The sequence below is a fragment of the Coregonus clupeaformis genome, chromosome 27 (genome assembly GCF_020615455.1).
Source record: "Coregonus clupeaformis isolate EN_2021a chromosome 27, ASM2061545v1, whole genome shotgun sequence".
NCBI classification, from domain to species: Eukaryota; Metazoa; Chordata; class Actinopteri; order Salmoniformes; family Salmonidae; genus Coregonus; species Coregonus clupeaformis.
The window spans coordinates 26,618,849-26,636,509 of NC_059218.1; the positions used below are offsets into that span (position 1 = coordinate 26,618,849).

At 43.3% G+C, this 17,661-nt stretch overlaps 1 protein-coding gene across 1 annotated transcript in view; it reads right to left on the bottom strand.

The window, feature by feature from the left end:
• LOC121541685 (astrotactin-2-like) overlaps positions 1-17,661 on the bottom strand; it is a 532,790-nt gene that overhangs the window by 314,584 nt on the left and 200,545 nt on the right. The gene's annotated exons all lie outside the window — the stretch shown is intronic.

A 17,661-nucleotide genomic window follows, 5' to 3' on the forward strand; every position in this document is an offset into this window, starting at 1 on the left:
TTAACTGCTAGGCTACCTGCAGGCCATTGAAAGTAAACTGCATAAAACTTGCTAAGTGTTTACACTGAGGCCTATTCAAAGTTGCTCCACTCATCCTAAAAGCATGTTGCTCAAATCTTTCAAGGACTTCAAACACAATCTCTCCGTAATGAAGAAAGGCCGTGAGAAACTAAAAACACAATTACCACAAAATGCCTTACCTGTCTTTGGGGCGAGCCGTTTTGGGTTGTGAATTAGTAAGTCTACTTGAAACACCGGATCAAATGTGCCAATTTGCCGCCTCGTGTAAAAGCGTGCCAAATAGACTGAAGTGCATGCAGCTTTCACACACGGGTCCTTGGAATTAATTATGTTTAGGGAAAACAAAATTAGCCTTTCCATCAATTAGGAATTTGATGGCAAGGTTTTTTAGATGTCTCACTTTGTGAAATGTTCAGGCTGGCAGGACCATTGAATGCTTTGGAATAGACAAGCTGTTTGCCTGATCGCATGGGCTCGCTAGGTGCACACTTCAAGGAGTGTTATGGAGCAGAGCACTTGAAAGGCATGCTCCCCTTTAACCACTGAATAAAGCTATTGCAGCACACATCAAATGCGTGATGAACTGCAGAATCAGAATGCAGCAGGAAGCCTTAGGACGATAAGAGACCAAACCTTCACCATAACAAAGAGTAGCAATATACACTAAGTATACCAAACATTAGGAACAACTTCCTAATATTGAGTTTCCCTCAGAACAGCCTCAATAGAGCCCCACAGTGGACGTGTCATAATACCCATATAAACCTGAACAAAAATATAAACACAACATGAAACAATTTCAAAGACTTTACTGAGTTACAGTTCAAATAAGGTAATCAGTCAATTTAAATAAATAAATTATGCCTTAATCTATGGATTTCACATGACTGGGCAGGGGTGCAGCCATGAGTGGGCCTGGCTGCCAAGTGGGTGGGACTACGCCCTCCCAGGCCCACTCATGGCTGCACCCCTGCAAATCAGAATGAGTTTTTCCCCACAAAAGGGCTTTATTACAGACAGAAATACTCCTCAGCTCATGAAACATGGGACCAACAATTTACATGTTGTGTTTATATTTTGGTTCAGTGTATTTATAAAGGTCACCTTGTCCGAGAGAGATTTACACGGTTATCAAAATGTCATGCCAGGGTAAGCCTACACGAAACACAGCCCTTATTTTAAGAGTTTCTAAAATCCCCTATGGAAAAAATGTATGGTGGAAAAATGATTGGAACCATTTCCCTCTTTGACCGCTAGGTTTTATGGGTATTATAACTCATACTGTGGTACTCTTTGATGCAAAAAGCTGTGTGTGTCAACTGTAGGGTGCCCATGTTGCTGGGGACCGGAGGTGTCTGGTGCAAGACAGGCAGGTTGAGGTGGCCAGGGTCAGTGTAGTGCAGAAGATGTCGTATGCTGAGGCAGTGAAGAAGGTATAGGAGGGTGGATCAAGGGTGAGGGATTCTGAGAGGATCCCTGTGAATAGTAGATATGTGCCAGAACAGAGGGATAGGCCAATGAGTGATATAGGTTTCAGTAAGGTTGGCGTCTTAGCGTTCATAGCAATGGTAATCAACTGTACCGCAGAGATGGAACGTAAGTCACAGAAAATAGATGTTGTGGTGGAAACTGCAGAGAAGTACTTGGGGGTACGAGATTTGACTTCAGAAGAGTTACAGGGTGTGTTGAGTGGTAGTGTCTCGTCCTCTCAGGTTGTTGGCCTGGGGTAGGATCAGATAGGGTTAAAGTAGTGGAATAAGGTGGTGGGTTTTAATGAGTATAGGGTTAGTTGGTAGGGTAATTAAAAATGTACATGTTTTATTTTATTTTTCACATTTCCCCTTTTCCGATTTTGTATCACACAGTTTAATGGATTTATACTATAGTACATTTGGGGGTGGTAATGCAACATATTGGATGCCAACCACAGTTAAATTCCAACGAAGAAGAAAAATAATACTGGGGTACTTTATTCGTCAGGTGTCGAAAGCATTCCACAGGGATGCTGGCCCACGTTGACTCCAATGCCTCCCACAGTTGTGTCAAGTTGGCTGGATGTCCTTTGGATGGTGGACCATTCTTGATACACACAGGAAACTGTTGAGCATGAAAAATCCAGCAGCGTTGCAGTTCTTGACTCAAACCGGTGCGCCTGCCACCTACTACCATACCCCGTTCAAAGGCACTTAAATATTTTGTATGTTCACCCTCTGAATGGCACACATACACAATCCATTTCATAATTATCTCAAGGCTCATTATTTAACATGACTCTTCCCCTTCATCTACACTGAATGAAGTGGAAGTAACATCAATAAGGGATCATAGCGTTCACCTGGATTCATCTGGTCAGTCTATGTCATGGAAAGAGCTCAGTGTATTGTATTGACCTTAACCAAACACCTAGCAACCTATATTGACCTCCCCATGTCCACGTAAACACCTTGGAGCATTCCAAAATGGCCCACAATCTAGCGGGGATCAAATTATTCTCAGTTAAAAGATAGGCAAAACACCATCGTGAATCATAACCATGCCTAAGGCAGACATAACACTGGGTAAACAGATATACCGAACATACAGTATATACCGTGGGGTACTCGTATCAACAACATATTCACTAATTAGCAGGAGACAGGACAGACCAGTGAAGCACAGCAACACAAACAAACAAAAAAATAGATTAAATTAAATAGGGCCTCCTGAGTGGCGCAGCGTTCTAAGGCACTGCATTGCAGTGCTTGAGGTGTCACTACAGCCCCAGGTTCGACCCCAGGCTGTGTCACAACCGGCCATGACCGGGAATCCCATAGGGCGGCGCACAATTGGCCCAGCATCATCCGGGTTAGGGGTGGGTTTGGCCGGGGGGGCTTTACTTGGCTCATCGCACTCTAGCGACTCCTTGTGGCAGGCCGGGTGCCTGCAGGCTGACTTCAGTCATCAGTTGAACAGTGTTTCCTCTTAAGCGGGCAGGTGTTAAGGAGCGCGGTTTGGCGGGACATGTTTCGGAGGACGCATGACTTGACCTTCACCTCTCCCGAGCCTGTTGGGGAGTTGCAGCGATGAGAAAAGATTGTAATTGCATATGATGAAAAAGGGGGGTAAAATGAAAAAAAAATAGATTAAATAAAGAAAACATTGACTTTGTCAGTAGGCTATTGGTGAATGTTTATGAGCTCCTCAACACCACACCCACTCCACTACAGGATAGGAATGAAACCATTTATGTAGAAATTTTAGTCTGCCTAGTTCTATCTTACCTTGGTAGCCTAAACCATAGGCATGTTCTCTCATTCTCGGAACATTTGTTTCTCTTTCTCTCCATCACATTGTGTGCATGTTTAACACACCGTATTATAACATGATGCATAAATTCATACCCAATTTTACAGCACATTGAGTCTTTTTCCAAATAAACCAGTTAGTAGGCAACAGAGCAAAATAATGACACAAACTTTTCCGAAAAAACTTTTAACTACAAGTCAAATCTTTATGATGCAGACAGTCCTTCACAAGTAATGGCTTGTAATATTCATGCAGTCAATAAAATAAGGTATTTAATCTAGATTTGCTTGACGTTTGCCAAGAAAAAGTGGTTTGGGTGTGACTGAGTGATAAAATACCTCTCCATCATTGGCAATAAAACCAGCCACGCTTTAGAGGAACAGTAGGTGTATTTCAGATCAGGAGGAACACCACTTCCTACGTGTCTGTCCAACTGTGACATCTGACAACAAAAATAAGTAACTTATGTCAGTGGTTGTTTTATCTTTCCCGTTATTACACCAATACAGAGTGGAGCTCCCTTTCTCAAAATAGATGAGAAAAACAAATAGCCTATAGCAGTGGGCAAAAGATGATAACATTCAATATAATATTCACACAGCAAATGTTGGCAGAACATTTAGAGGGGTGTTCTTGAAGAACTCAACCACCATGCTTTTTCTGGCCTTAGTTACATAATGTGAGTGGAAATTAATCACCCTGAGCTGCTTAATTCAGTTAGAGACCAATACCTTATTTTTCCTTAAGCACCGCCTGCCGCCTGCATTTCGATTTCTGTCACGTACCATTAGGGGGAGGATTGATGAGGGCTTTAATTGTTTAATTGTGAGTATCCAGGGAATGGAAAGGATAGCTGAGGCCAGACCTATAAGCTGTTACCTCTGATGGAATGGGAAATGTCATATAGTCATTCTCCATTGTCCTATATATCACATGTCTCGGGGGCCTACTGCATGTCCTAGTACTGTCAAGGCATTTTGAAATGCTAGCTCATTTCCTATGTTTCTCTTGTCTCTAGAGTGTTTACTCTAGGTCAGGGATGGTGCCTCTTTTGAAGGCCCCTTTTGAAGGCCCTCGGATCCATTCATAAAAAATAAAACAACTCAGTCTTGGTCTCAACTTACTGTTGCAAGTTAGAACAGTAGAATCCACAAGGTGCAATTTCGATTTTGTTAGTCAGCCTCACTCAGACATCATATTAAAACTGGAAAAACTTATCTCCACCCTATGGCAAAATGTGTAGAATTGCATGAAATGAGACATAAAATTGTGCCCCCCACCCCCATCAAAGTTGCCCATCCCTGCCCTAGGTACTCCAATAGTCCTCCAGGACAATATAAAGTATTTATGAGGTTTAGTTCACAGCAGACAAAACACAATCAGAGGCCAAATTATTTAGAAAGCTCTCAAAGGGCCATTGACTGGCTTCTGCTGGGACCCACTGGGCACAAAATGGTTGGCTCAATGTTGTTTTCACGTCATTTCAATGGAATGACATTGAACCCATGTGGAATAGATGTTTAATTGAAGCCTGTGCCCATTGGGAGGCCCTCCATCGGCGGAGAAGTGAAATTGATTTTTATTTTATTTTTTACAAATTAGGACGATTAAGAGATTTAAGCACCATGATCCCTAGGATCAAACAAGCCAAGCATTCATAAGCCCAAGAGGAAACTAGGATGGAGACCAGTGGTGTCCTATGCATTTAGAAGCGGCACATCACCACTGCTAAATTGTGTCTGACACCGCAATAAAAAATAAAAAAATAAATAATAATAATAATGTAGATGTATAGATGTATGCTAACTCTGCCACCGCAGCCATGTCCTTTGGGTATAAGGGAAGATAATGAGACTGTGTAGGCCTACAGTACTGGAAAACAGCAATAGTGTGACTACATAAAATAAGTATTCCACTGTTATATGATGTAACTCTCTGAGGTGTGGGATGTAATGACAGTGAATTATCTCTGGGGTAGGTTTACAACTGTACAGAGATCACCGTTAGACTTCTGGTAAAGCACACATTTAGAATGTGCATTTAAAACAGGTGTTGGAGGGTTCATCTCATCTCGTCGCGGTTTTTGCTCTCGAGGGTGGTTTAGTTGACTTAGTTTAAATGACACTATTTCTAGGCGGCTTTATCCTGCAGCGGCTTTAAATCCCCTCAGTATGCATTTTGTTTTTCAATCTCTGAGCATTTATCGGGACTTTGATGTCCTGGTGGCACGGTAGTACCGAGGATAGGTATTCAGTCACACACACACATGCAAGCACACGGACACACGCGCATGCACACACACACACACACACACACACACACACACACACACACACACACACACACACACACACACACACACACACACACACACACACACACACACACACACACACACACACACACACACACACACACACACACACACACACACTCAGTGCATGTGTTTCTATTGTAGGTGTTTAACCAGACAGACAGGTTTTTCAGACCTCTAATTGAAATGTGTCCACTCTGTCTCTCCCTCCCCCTCCCTCCCTATGTCCCTCTCTCTCTCTCTCTCTCTCTCTCTCTCTCTCTCTCTCACACACACACACCCACACTCACTCCCTCACTGTAAAATGCATCACCTCCCTATCCTCTCTTGTCGTCATTATCCCTGCTCTCTCTTCCATGTCAAGGGCACTACTGGTGTCTAACACACCTCCATAAAAAGCATTGACTCTGGAGGCTAAAGCTAAACTATAGAGTGAAGGCGGTAACATTTTTCATTAGTCCGGCTGCCTGCCTATCTGAGTTGTGCTACCCTTTCTCACACCTTCAACCACTCTCCATCTCTCCATCTGCCTCTCTCTCCTAAACAGTGTGTGTGTGTGTATGTGTGTGTATGTGTGTGTGTGCAGCAGATTCACACCCTTCCTAACAAAAATATGCCCTTCAAAATAAATAATGTACCAATTAAAATTCTCCTTGAATGTTGAAATGGTTCAATCAACACCTTTACTTCTTTGACTATTAAGTCTAATGTTTTGCCATTCTCTATTAGTTTAATGTGCTGGGGTGTTTTAGAAAATATTGACTCTTTTAATTAATAGAATCATAGATTACTTAGTCTTTTCACATATAAATATTGCATTAACTTTACAATCAATTACATTAGTGAAAGCTTCTGTCTTTGCATGTCACACTGACTTGCACCAACACGGAGTGCAATGTGCATGTAATAGTTCCAATAATGCATTGTTACTCGGAGCAGAAGAGTCGTTCATACTGCATTGACAAAGTCCCAGATGGATCGCCTCTGCAGCAGGTGACAAGGAAGGATGGAGGAATATGAGGGATGAAAGAGAGAGAGAGAGAGAGTGAGAGAGAGACAGAGAGAGAGAGAAGTGATAGAAGGAGAGAGTGTTGGAGGACATAGTGAGAGGAAGTGAGGATGGAATGAGAGGGAGTGAGGAAGAGAGAGGGAGACCGAGAGTGAGGGTGGGTGGAGAGGGAGAAAGTGAGGGACAGAGGTTAAAAAGAAAGGGGAAAGGGAGGTGAGGAAGAGAGAGAGGGATGATACAGTGGGAGAGAGAATAAGGATGGAGAGGAGAGAGAGAGAGAGAGAGAGAGAGAGAGAGAGAGAGAGAGAGAGAGAGAGAGAGAGAGAGAGAGAGAGAGAGAGGGAGGATAGGGAGGGGGGAGCTGCTTTTCAATCTGCCCTGTGATGGGAGTGATTAAGGGGGTGCAGGCACTGGGAGGCGAAGCAGAGATGAGTTCATTCTGCACTTTAAAAGCTAATAATTTTTTCTGTGGGGGAGCACAGATCACCCTCTGCTTCTGCCACGCACGCACGCCATCACATCAACACACTACCACACCTAATGGACTTCAGCTCAGGTGGGCTAGTGTGAGTGATGGTGTGTATCAGAGAGCGAGAGAGAGAGAGAGAGAGAGAGAGAGAGAGAGAGAGAGAGAGAGAGAGAGAGAGAGAGAGAGAGAGAGAGAGAGAGAGAGAGAGAGAGAGAGAGAGAGAGAGAGAGAGAGAGAGAGAGAGAGAGAGAGAGAGAGAGAGAGAGAGAGAGAGAGAGAGAGAGAGAGAGAGAGAGAGAGAGAGAGAGAGAGAGAGAGAGAGAGAGAGAGAGAGAGAGGTGTGTGTCGGGAGGGAGGTGTATTCATGCATGCACCTGTATGTCTGTGTGCTCTTTATATGTTTGTATGAAAGCAGGGAAGGGAATTACTGAGAACACAACTAACATGTACAACTAACATGTCAGTGACAATTTGCCAAGGTCACTTTTGTTGCCTTTGTGTGTAGGGGTGAGATAGAGTGAACATGTGAATGAATGAGTCAGTATGTGCAAAGACGTGTGGTTGTTTGTATCTACATGACTGTGTGTGCATGTCTGTGAAGGACAGCATAAATTACCCATTACCCCTACCCGCGACCCCTTCTGCATCTGTTTAAACCTGAAAAGGTTAAGTGTGGTTTACCCAAAATAATACAGGCTGTAATTATACAGAGATGTGGGTAAACAAACGCCTTCTCTGTACTTCAAGAGGGAAAGCACCAGGCACATGCATAAAAACCAGCATGGCATGAGAAACGGGCGAGTACAGCTAACACACTCTAAAGATCAAGGTGTGTGTGTCTGTCTGTGTGTGTGTAAGTGCATGATTGTAGGTCCTATCCTGCTCTGCCAATGGTAATCACATTGAGGCTGCATTCAGGCTGTGGCTGAGCGACTGCCCCTAAAAAGTTACTTCTCGTTTAGAAAATGGCCTATGAAACACTTATTCTGGTGTCAAAGTTGACTATAAAGTGTAAATAGGATAATCAGTCTTGTCCAAAATTGAGATTTGCAAGATCATAGGAAGAAATGGTATTTCACCGAATGAAGGGTACTGTAAAAGTTTTCTGTGGGTTGGGTTTATTTGAATCCTGTCCACATGCCCACAGCTGACAACACCCAAGTATTCATCAATTCGGAGTGCAGCTGCACGCGACCCAATTGTAATGCCCATGGTCAATTTAGTTTGACATTCAATATCCCTATGGAGCTAGTTAGGGACCAACAGCAAATCACACAATGTACGTAGATGGGACAATACACTACATGACCAAAAGTATGTGGACACCTGCTCGTCGAACATCTCATTCCAAAATCATGGGCATTACTATGGAGTTGGTACCCCCTTTGCTGCTATAACAGCCTCCACTCTTCTGGGAAGGCTTTCCACTAGATGTTGGAACATTGCTGCGGGGACTTGCTTCCATTCAGCCACAAGAGCATTATTGAGGTCGGGCACTGATGTTGGGCGATTAGGCCTGGCTCGCAGTCGGCGCTCCAATTCATCCCAAAGGTGTTCAATGGGGTTGAGGTCAGGGCTCTGTGCAGACCAGTCAAGTTCTTCCACACCGATCTCAACAAAGCATTTCTGTATGGACCTCGCTTTGTGCACAGGGGCATAGCTTTAAGCTGCTGCTACTCTCTGTTTATTATCTATGCATAGTCACTTTACCTCTACCTACATGTACATATTACCTCAATTACCTCAACTAACCTGTGCCCCCGCACATTGACTCTGTACCGGTACCCCCTGTATATAGCCTCGTTACTGTTATTTTATTGTTGCTCATATCTTTTTATTTTTACTTAAGTTTATTTAGTAAATACTTTCTTAACACATATTTTTCTTAAAACTGCATTGTTGGTTAAGGGCTTGTAAGTAAGCATTTCAATGTAAGGTCTACACCTGTTGTATTTGGCGCATGTGACAAATAAAATGTGTTGCCACAAAGTTGGAAGTACAGAATCGTCTAGAAAAGGGCTGTCCCCGACAACAAACAAAACAATTCTTAGTCGACCGAATATCGTCTGTTCTTTCGACCAATCCATTGGTCAACATTTCTAAAGGTGTATTTTTCCATACAGTGGGGCAAAAAAGTATTTAGTCAGCCACCAATTGTGCAAGTTCTCCCACTTAAAAAGATGAGAGAGGCCTGTAATTTTCATCATAGGTACACGTCAACTATGACAGACAAATTGAGAAAAAAAAATCCAGAAAATCCCATTGTAGGATTTTTAATGAATTTATTTGCAAATTATGGTGGAAAATAAGTATTTGGTCACCTACAAACAAGCAAGATTTCTGGCTCTCACAGACCTGTAACTTCTTCTTTAAGAGGCTCCTCTGTCCTCCACTCGTTACCTGTATTAATGGCACCTGTTTGAACTTGTTATCAGTATAAAAGACACCTGTCCACAACCTCAAACAGTCACACTCCAAACTTCACAATGGCCAAGACCAAAGAGCTGTCAAAGGACACCAAAAACAAAATTGTAGACCTGCACCAGGCTGGGAAGACTGAATCTGCAACAGGTAAGCAGCTTGGTTTGAAGAAATCAACTGTGGGAGCAATTATTAGGAAATGGAAGACATACAAGACCACTGATAATCTCCCTCGATCTGGGGCTCCATGCAAGATCTCACCCCGTGGGGTCAAAAAGATCACAAGAACGGTGAGCAAAAATCCCAGAACCACACGGGGGGACCTAGTGAATGACCTGCTGAGAGCTGGGACCAAAGTAACAAAGCCAACCATCAGTAACACACTACGCCGCCAGGGACTCAAATCCTGCAGTGAGAGACGTGTCCCCCTGCTTAAGCCAGTACATGTCCAGGCCCGTCTGAAGTGCATTTGGATGATCCAGAAGAGGATTGGGAGAATGTCATATGGTCAGATGAAACCAAAATATAACTTTTTGGTAAAAACTCAACTCGTCATGTTTGGAGGACAAAGAATGCTGAGTTGCATCCAAAGAACACCATACCTACTGTGAAGCATGGGGTTGGAAACATCATGCTTTGGGGCTGTTTTTCTGCAAAGGGACCAGGACGACTGATCCGTGTAAAGGAAAGAATGAATGGGGCCATGTATCGTGAGATTTTGAGTGAAACCCTCCTTCCATCAGCAAGGGCATTGAAGATGAAACGTGGCTGGGTCTTTCAGCATGACAATGATCCCAAACACACCGCCCGGGCAACGAAGGAGTGGCTTCGTAAGAAGCATTTCAAGGTCCTGGAGTGGCCTAGCCAGTCTCCAGATCTCAACCCCATAGAAAATATTTGGAGGGAGTTGAAAGTCTGTGTTGCCCAGCGACAGCCCCAAAACATCACTGCTCTAGAGGAGATCTGCATGGAGGAATGGGCCAAAATACCAGCAACAGTGTGTGAAAACCTTGTGAAGACTTACAGAAAACGTTTGACCTGTGTCATTGCCAACAAAGGGTATATAACAAAGTATTGAGAAACTTTTGTTATTGACCAAATACTTATTTTCCACCATCATATGCCAATAAATTCATAAAAAATCCTACAATGTGATTTTCTGGATTTTTTTTTCTATTTTTGTCTGTCATAGTTGACGTTTACCTATGATGAAAATTACAGGCCTCTCTCATCTTTTTAAGTGGGAGAACTTGCACAATTGGTGGCTGACTAAATACTTTTTTTCCCCACTGTATATAGACACACCCTATGTGTTTTAATAAAATCAACAATGTGCATTGAGCTTGTCTGATGCTTAAAGCTTACGGTTTGTGAAATAAGACAAATGCCACAAGTGGGCGCCAGATATCAAGATAACCAGAAGAAAAAAATGTAACCTGACCCAACTATTCTCCTCCCACTCCTGCTGGCTTTCGCAGATTCTGCCATTACTCTCCTGAAGTTGCCGGTAATAGGCTACACGAGGAGTTGGCAACCTTTCTCATGTGGAATGCCAATTTATCTTACCATTTCTACCGATCTGCGTGCAGTTATGGTTTTCATATGCAAATTTTCTGAAACAGTTTAATTTACACACTTAGTTTGCTTGCTGATTGAGGTGAAGAAAACATTACTTTGAGAAGCTCCACAGGTCATTAGTGGTGGTGTGTTAAGCCAATCAGAAATACTATCAGATCCCCAAATGGGCACATTTATATGCCTACATATGTGTGCACATCCTTCCTCAACATTGACAGGAGCGCTCCAAACAAAAGACAATGACTAAATTGACAAAAGTCATAAATGGAATGAAATAAACCAAAACTTGTTTATCACAAGTGTAGCATAGGTTGTGCACTCTGCAAACAATGTGCCCACTCCGACAATGATAACGGGAAGACTGGAATAATAATTTTGAATGCATTAACAGAAATTACTGTAACTAAAGTAACAAACATTGTAGATTAGTAATGATAGGAATTAAGGGTAAAAATACTACTGGTGATATATGTAATGGGGAATAGATATACACTAACAATCAAACACAAACAATTCACAGAATGAAGTTATGAAACAATGAATGAGCACAAATTGGCGGGAGAGAGTGCATTCTGGAGAGAGAAGTGCATTGTGCATCTGGGCACATGATCAATCCGATGTCTGCATTGGTCATGCAGCATTTACGGTGATACGACCTCAGCAGAAGTCAGGACATTCATACTTTTTGAGCTTCACAGAGCAGTGCAGAGCTGTTGTCAAGGAAGTGAGTTTATGTTTTCTACCGTCAACCAATGCTGTCAATGCGGAGCTATACAGAGCCCTCCGCAATGTTACAACATTTGGGAGGTGCATGGCGATGCGGAACAGAGCTCGATTTGGCCTCTGCATGCCTCTGGAGGCTCTGCAATTGTGTCACACCTTTCATATGGAGCCTCCGACCACATTTTCAGATCAAGCATAAATAGTCTAGGCCTCCGCAATGGATTAGTTCAATGAGATGGGCACAAATATATATTTGTTACTGCTCGACTAAAACAATCTCGGTCGACCAACAGCCTAACAACCAAACAATCGACCAGTTGACTAGTTGGGGTCAGCCCTAGTCTAGAATGTCATAACTAAGGGGCTTAGGCCGAACCATGAAAAACAGCTCCAGACCATTATTTATCCTCCACCAACTTTACAGTTGGCACTATGCATTGGGGCAGGTAGTGTTCTCCTGAAATCCGCCAAACCCAGATTTGTCTGTCAGACTGCCAGATGGTGAAGCATGACTCATCACTCCAGAGAACGCGTTTCCACTGCTCCAGAGTCCAATGGCGGCAAGCTTTTCACCACTCCAGCCGACGCTTGGCACTGTGCATGGTGATCGTAGGCTTGTGTGCGGCTGCTCGGCCATGGAAACCCATTTCATGAAGCTCCCGATGAACAGTTATTGTGCTGATGTTGCTTCCAGAGGCAGTTTGGAACTCGGTAGTGAGTTTTGCAACCGAGGACAGATGTTTTTTACGTGCTATGTGCATCAGCACTCGGCGGCCCCATTCTGTGAGCTTGTGTGGCCTATCACTTCGTGGCTGAGACGTTGTTGCTCCTAGACGTTTCCACTTCACAATAACAGTACTTACAGTTGACCGGGGCAGCTCCAGCATGGCAGAAATTTTACGAACTGACTTGTTAGAAAGGTGGCATCCTATGATAGTGCCAAGTTGAAAGTCACTGAGCTCTTCAGTAAGGCCATTCTACTGCCAATGTATGTCTATGGAGCTTGCATGGCTGTGTGCTCAATTTTATACACCTGTCAGCAACGGTTTTGGCTGAAATAGCCGAATCCACTAATTTGAAGGGGTGTCCACATACTTTTGTATATATAGTGTATTTTAAAAGGTCACTAGCTCCAAATGTCAATGACTTAAAACCCTCAAACCAACTATGAATTGTAGAAATTAATATACAAATATTGAAAGCATTTAATGAGACAACTAAAAGATGTGCAACATGAAAATATTGTACGATTTACATTGTGTAATGTATTGACGGTTCCTAAATATCCCCAGAGATAGGCTATCCAAAGTAAAACCAACTTTGCCACACTCGCACACCATCCGGCTAAAGCTAATTGGCAAAATTATTTGGCTAACTCTTCCCACCTACGAACACACACAAGAGACACCCACATCAAACCACACCCCCAAACCAACTCTGAATTAATGTCACGTCCACGTGCTAGTTGGAATTAGGATACTAATTTCTTACTGAACCAAATCTAAAACGAGGCCAAATCAGGAAGTGCAGTCGCCATTTACATTTAGGCATTCATTCAGAATGGTTAAGTTAAGGGTTAATGCCACATTCACGTCATGTCGGAAACTTGGAAACTCTGACATGTTCAACTTGCTTACTCGTTGTAGAAAGATGATATCTGAGTTTCCCACTTGGGAAGTTTCAGAATCAACCAATATGAAGCCCCAAGCAAATAACATATTTTCATTTTAACTAGGAGATCCCGAGTTTCCAACATGACGTCAACACAGCATAAGGTTTGGGATAGGGTTAAAACCCAAAAAAGTTAAAACTAGGGTCTACCACTGGGATTGAACACTTGACCTGCAGATACGGAGTCATGGGATTACGACCATATGCCAACCCCATCCACAATGACCTGGCAAAACCCAAGCCTACTTGAACGTAATAGAGCTCACTGTTGCCCTTATTAGCTGGTTTTGAAGGCATTTCTTGATTCCTCAGGACATGTACAGATGTTTTGAAGTAAATCTTAAGTGATCTGCATTCACTATGTCACTATCTACGACACCAATGCACTAAGCAGCACTTCTCAAATGGATACAAACTGACCTCAATTCATTTTGAATGGAAAACACATGAAGACTTTGAGAAAGGATTGACACAGGATAGATCCCCTTTAAAGACTGTTAGTGTACTTGTGTAGCCAGGTGGTAAAAGCATGTCGCTGTATTCATTTATATCCACTAGAAGGCACTGTCCCTTTAAGAGATTCATAAATAAGGTGTGCAAGTGGTTATAGGATTGCACATGCACAGTGTGTAAGAGTGAGAGCAAGCAATTACACTGGAGAGCTGTTGAAATCCATTGTGGGTCCAACGTTACTTTAGGTGGGTAAATAATAATTTTTTATCTTACTCTTGTACTGGAATAAATCATTTTGCATTATCTGCAGTGTATAAGAGTTTGTTTTGTAATATTTATGCCAGATGGTCATGTTAGCCTGTTGATACTTTCAGATTGACATGAGGATGTTAGCTTCTTGCTAGGTGAATACCAGTGCTCTCAGAACCACTTTGTGGTTCAGTTGGTAGAGCATGGCGCTTGCAATGCCAGGATTGTGGGTTCGTTTCCCACGGGGGGCCAGTATGAAAATGTATGCACTCACTAACTGTAAGTTGCTCTGGATAAGAGCATCTGCTAAATGACTAAAATGTGGAGTTGATGATAACATTATTTGAAGTGTGAGTAATTATCAGAATTACATTCTATTCGGTGTAAAGCTTCAGTGTGTTGTATTTTGTTTCATTTTTGAAACAAACTTATCCGTTGATATAACTTTTCCCCCAGTGCTGTTTGGGTGAGATGAGGATCTACTGTTCCATGTGGGGTTAGGGTATCACGTGGACAGTGTGTTTGTAAGTATTCATATTGTTTTATGACAAAATGTATTTTTGTTTTCATGCACAATGTCATTTTATTTATGGACATCTTGTATCCAGATATTTGAAATGTTAGAAAGTCCATTCTAACTGTGAACATTTTGGTCTCTGTATTTTCTAGTGTTTTTCTATTGAAAGCAGAGCCACTACCGGTTATCCATTTCACTTTGTCCTTATTGTACTCAGATTGTTTTATGCACTTTAAAAACATATTTATTTCACTTGATTGTGATTTAGACTGAACTTTACTTTATGGTGACTTCATCTTGTGGGGATTTCACTTCTACATTATCCTATTTTAAATGTAAGCTTTGACAGAATAAACAACCCCAAATTAGTTTGTGTCCCGTGCTGAGTTTACTTCCGCCAGGCTACACTTGTCTCTATCCTCATGTCATTAAATATGACGGTGGGGAAAAAAGGTGGGTAAACTATAAACTCCAGTGGGTGATCAAGATAAGATGAACAACCACTGATATAAACCATATGATATTAAATTTTTAGAACTGTATTGTTTAATTCCACTGATTCTCTTTTTTTTGGGGGGGGTTTGTTGACTCGGCAGGAGTCGAGGGGAGTTAAAAAAAAATTGCCTTATGTCTGGCATCTTGCAAGCCCACTGTCAGTGGCGTCTCTACTTACCAGCATTGGTCTGACTCTGGGCTGAGGTAGTTAGTTTCACGTCTCTGCCTCAGCCGTGGGTGGAGTTTGCTGTTGGACAGAGTGGTGAATAACAAGGCAAATCCGGGGGGAGCAGGAGAACATAATGAGCATATCTGAAACATGATTCCACTCGTTCACAGAGAGGCAGGCGCGATTAGGACTCAGATCAAGAATATTAGCGTTCTGAGTGTTGATCAACGCTGGGAACGCAATAATAAGTGGGTAAAAAGGTGCATAAACTGTGTTTTATGTGTTTCTCCTCCACTACATCCCTGATCTCAGATGGTGATGGAGCAGGTTGCTGAAGTGTGATGCTAGTAGAAACGACTGCTGAGAAAGAGGTTTCTAATGGTTCTGGAGGAGCCCTAGCTCTCGATATTAGGCATAGTCAATAGTGTCATCTAATAGTATAGCCTGCAATCCAAGACAGTGATGGTAATACTATGGAGACAGATATACATGTCCTCTCTGAAGCCATAACAGGGGCCTGGTTAAAAACACAACACGCTGCTTGTTATAGTCTCCAAGGGTACTTCTACTAGTCTAAAAGGGTGCTTCCAGAGTGAAGTTTGCAGATAAACATGCTTTCTAGTGTGGTAGGACTGATGTGAATAAGACTGAATTGTTGATTACTAAGAAGTCATGATTGATCTTGACATTTCATTGTGATAACAGTGAACCAAGTTATTTATATGCGATAAAAAAATTCTCAAAGCTTGTTGAATTCAAAATGTCATGATGTTAATTTGGACATGCGATAAAAGTTAATATAGGCCTAGGAATGAAAAAGTAATGTATGTAACATATACAGTATTATAGCAAAATGAATGTGTGTGGGCAGAAGCACTTTATTATATTCCACCATGCTTCATTCTAACTGGCTTTTGTTTGCAGTCTGGCCTTGGCAGGAAATTATGGTGGCTGATTAGGTGTAATGAAGTCCAAGCAGGGTGAGTGAGTAGCGGGAGCGCCAGACGGCCTTGCCATAGTGCCCCAGGCAGCCCACCTCCAGCCAAGTGCACATCAGGAAGCAGCAACTCTTCAGTGGCTCCACTGATCCCTGACCAGCCCTAGATTCCCCAGGTGGGCACCCCTCTCTCTCACACTCCATCTCTCTCTATCCTAACTGCATCCAATTAAATATCCCACTGCTTGATATAGGGTTTTGAAACTGGCAAACAGGTGGCAGCACAGTTGCATGTTACAGTACAGCAATGGAACAGATTTCAATCATCTCTGAGTTTTTGGAACCTGAAGGCTTTCAAAACCAGAATCTTCTAAAATTGCAGTGCCATTGTCACACCCAGATCTGTTTCACCTGTCTTTGTGATTGTCTCCACCCCCTCCAGGTGTCGCCCATCTTCCCCATTATCCCCAGTGTATTTATACCTGTGTTCTCTGCTTGTCTGTTGCCAGTTCGTTTTGTTTTGTCAAGCCTACCAGTGTTTTTCCCCTTGCTCCTGTCTTTCTCAAGTTCCTGTTTTCCTGGTTTTGACCCAGTGGGCCCAGATAACCGGATGTTTGTTCCTGATGCTGTCCGCTCCGCAGCCCTGGAGTGGGCCCACTCCTTGCCTGCTACCCGGGCTCCCGTTGGACCCTGTGCTTTGTGCGACAACGCTTTTGGTGGCCTACCATGTTTCCTGACGTCTCCGCGTTCGTCGCTGCCTGCACGATCTGTGCACAGAACAAGACTCCTCGGCAAGCTCCGGCTGGTCTCCTCCAACCTCTACCTGTTCCTCACCATCCCTGGTCTCACATATCCCTGGACTTTGTCACGGGTCTTTCCCATCTGATGGCAACACTGCCATCCTGACAGTTGTGGACCGGTTTTCTAAAGCTGCACACTTCATTCCTCTCCTCAAGCTACCCTCTGCCAAAGAGACGGCCCAGCTTATGGTGCAGCACGTCTTCCGGATCCATGGACTCCCAGTGGACATGGTCTCCGACCGGTGTCCTCAGTTCTTGTCACGGTTCTGGAAGATGTTCTGCACACTAATTGTGTCGTCTGCCAGCCTTTCCTCCGGTTTCCACCCTCAGTTCAATGGCCAGTCGGAGCGAGCCAACCAAGACCTGGAGACGACACTGCACTGTCTGGTCTCCGCCAACCCCACCACCTGGAGCCAGCAACTAGTGTGGGTCGAATACGCCCGCAACACCATTCCCTGCTCTGCCACAGGTCTTTCGCCCTTTGAGTGTTCCCTGGGTTATTAGCCCCCGCTCTTCCCGGAGCAAGAGGTCGGCATACCCTCGGCCCAGA